Genomic DNA, 3,767 nt, shown 5'->3' on the forward strand with positions numbered 1-3,767 from the left:
AGATGGGAGGTCTACAGAGTCAAGGAAAAAAAAATGAACTAAAGAAACTGGAGCTGTTAAACTACCTTAGAATGCCAAGGATGTTGGTGTAAAGGAAGGATGGACTATTCTAGGTTGGAGGTGTTGAAAATGGAAGAGGTCTCTGCTAGATGAGAGCTGTGATGCTGTGAAAGTAGGGTAGGGGATTTGGTCTGAGGGTGTACATTTCAAGTGATAAGACTGGAAGGGAATTGGTCACTCTGTTGTCTAGAAGTAGGGTTGGCAATCTAAGAGAATACCATCTCTTCACTCAGCTCTGCTGTCCCCCTGTACCTTCCTTCTTGATATTTTCCTGCTCCTCTTCTGGGCACTTTACGTCAGATTACAGCACAGCAATAAAATATATAGATGAGATTTTTCCAGATCCATTTCCTGATGACAAAGATTTTTTTCCTTGATCAAACTTTACTTGAGTTCACTTGAACTCTTTTTCAGCTAGGCTTGACTTTTGGACTTCAGTCACCCTCTCAGCATAAAATGTTCAACTTTATTAAGAGCCTTGATATGTTAGTTTAACTAAAATCTCCCATCTTCCATATCTGATCACCCTCAATATCTAATCGGGTTCCTCATCTGCCACCATTCCCCTAAGGTGATGTTTGAACATCTTGGCCTGCCTTCAGCAGGAACCCTATTAAGTCAGTTTAGCCAGAATCCCATCCCGCCCCTCTTATCCTTAATGTTTCCTCTTAGTAATGTCCCTGCCCCCCAGTTGCCCATGCAATATTGAGAGTTGAGTCCAATCTCTCTTCCCTACTGCAAGACCCATTGCGCTGTCCCTGTAACACTGCAATGGTCCACTTGGAATAAAGTCTGGCTTACCATCCTACACAAGTGTTGTGAATAATTTTTTCTTTAACAATTTGAGAAATATTTTTTCTCTGACATTGATTAGGGACTAACAATTAAATAATGATACCAATTATTCTACACATGTTATCTAAAGCTACCTACTGTTAAATTTAAAGGGAATAGAAAATTAAGGGTCATCCACAGTGCTGCATTTTAAGAAAAGCCAATATATGATAGATAATTGGGGAGTGACTATTTATGATATAAAATGATTATTTAAAGTTTTAATAAACTTCCCAATGATCTATTTTTGGGAATAGTGACAATGGTGAGGGGTTTAACCCAAGGACTTAACAATCAGAAAAGCAAATTGCCCTCTGTGAAAGCTACTTTTATGGCATTTTTCAAAAAGCAGAAATACTGTCTGTCTAAGTCATAGGTTATTTCCAGAACATCAAAAAGTGCTTGGCATAGAATAGATACTCAAACATTTGCTTAAATTAGTGACTTTGTAGTAATAAATCTGGGGACTGTATAGAACGCTAGGACTAAAGAATTTGGGAATACCTCCAACTCTAATCAAAATAATCTTGAGAAGCAAGTCTGGAAAGTGATTAAACTTTAATAAACAAAACCCTAAGTAGTGGTATTATACCTCATTTATAGAGAATATGTAAATGAAGGTGCTCAGAAAAGGCTATCCAAACATAAGCAGACTTGGCATATCGACTATTTTGAGCTAAAGATACTTGAAAAACAATAGGTGTAAGAAAGGCACTATGACTGCCCCTTTTCTCCCTGAAAACAAGAGAGAAAACTTCCAATTTTAGTATATGTGCTGCCAAAGCGAGCATGAGGGAAAACTCCCATAAAAAGAAGCCCTTTCTTGCACCTGGAGGAAAAGAACATTCTTATCTCCAGAGAAGTGAGTCAAGGCTGAGAAGAATTTGTACGAACAAATCTTGTTGTAGTAACCCTCATTATCCTTCAGTTTCCCCATATAGTTTATATAGCTTTCCACAATTACTATACAATACAACCTTGGATTGCAAGTAACTTGTTCTGCGAGGGTTCTGTAAGATGAGCAAACATTTCTAATAAATTTTAACTTGAAAATTAGCGATATCTTGCAATATGAGTAGTACATGATGTTGAGCATCACATGATCCCAGCTAAGCCAATGATTCTTGAAACTGGCTTTGATATATAAGTACTTTGGATTACAATCATGTTTATGGAATGAATTATGCTCACAAATCAAAGTTTTTACTGTATTTTGTTCAACCTGGTATGTAAGCACCCAGGCCTAATGGCTTTTTGGGTTTTGATTTTCCAATGAAGATTAAGTACCATGTACATATGAAAATATGCATGAAATTTTGTATCTTTTCCTTCTGTTAATCTGTCTTCTGTCAGTTGTGTTAGGCCCAGTTGGAGACCCTAAGAGGGTAGAGAAAAAGTTTTTCCTCCCCTACATAAATAGAAAGGTATGTTTTTTCTGGAGTACAGGATATGGACTGCCAAAATGAAAAGTTGCACATATCCATATTCATACTGTCCAGGCAGAGAATCTCTTACTGATCAAAATGGCTAAGGAGGTAAAAGCTCCAAGCTTTTAAAACTTGTTTCCTTTAACCATTTGAATTGTAAAACTCAGGTCTCTGTTCTAATTCCAGTCTTACAACTAAAATTTGGTTTCCTGTGTCTATCAGAGAAACAAAGCTTAGACTTAGTGAGTTTTTTATTGTCTGTACTAACCAATGCAAAACTGAACTGCAACCACACATTTAGCAATTTCTTTACAGATACAGTATGTCATTAACTCTTCCACCTTGGAAACGGAGAGGCTGAGAAACACACGCAATGATATGGTTAGAATTATATTTTAAATAGATTTCTCAAGCTGCAGTGGGGAGCCTAGACTTAAGAATCAGGCAGACAAGTTAGAAGGGAATTATTGAGATTGTTCCAGCAGGAGATAATGAGGACCTGAATTAGGAGGCTGTAGTGATGTGGAGCCAAAATAGGAAACATTTCTCTGTACTGTTACTGGTACTGAGCATTATTTCCTAAATCTGCTCACTTGATAGGTAGCAAAATTATTTCATTGTTGATTGGATTTCAGTGTCTTTCATTACTAAAGAAGGTGAAAATTTATCACTGAATTAATTCTTGTGTTAAACTACTGTTTAATTTTTAAAATTTAAATTTTGTTTCATCAAATATTTTATACCTAAAATGTACAAGATTTTCAAACTACCTAGAATTAAACAGTGGTAATAGGGACATTTAAACATACAAAATCAAATCGCACCAATTGAAATGCAAAGCAATCCTATTTTACTATAATGTAATGCATCAATTTTGGTCTGACCTTCAGCTTTGATTTACACAAAGTTGCCTGGGAAACAGAATTTACTGACTCAGCATAGACCAAAATATTTGCATTGTAAAAAGAGTCCAAAAAATTAATTCTAAGAAACGGAGTAAATTTATTCAGAATTCAATCAGTTTCAAGGCTTAGGAAAATAATTTTTTTTAATGAGGCTGGAAGAACAATTCACAAGCAAATTCCACAGAAGTATTTTTCTCCCTGATGCTTATTTATTATGAAATACACATGATAATAGCAACAAATGACTTTTACTTATTTACTTATTTATTTTTACACAGTGCTTGGGTTTTATTTGATATCATGTCCGTGACCCAGGGCCAGCTTGGAATCTACAATAGGGACCGAGTCACATGGCTCACTGCTCACCAGGATTCCTCTTCTCCCAGTCCACCCTGTGCTGACATAAGCCAAGGGGCCCCCATAAAGAAAGTGTAGGATTCGGTTCTCTTACAGGTGTTTAGAGCCCTTGTAAAATGAACTCCCTGGAAGTTCCTGCTTCTCCTGGAAACTCAGACACCAGTGGGTGGTTCAGGGTGGGCTC

This window comes from Suricata suricatta, chromosome 1 (genome assembly GCF_006229205.1).
Source record: "Suricata suricatta isolate VVHF042 chromosome 1, meerkat_22Aug2017_6uvM2_HiC, whole genome shotgun sequence".
Classification (NCBI taxonomy): Eukaryota; Metazoa; Chordata; class Mammalia; order Carnivora; family Herpestidae; genus Suricata; species Suricata suricatta.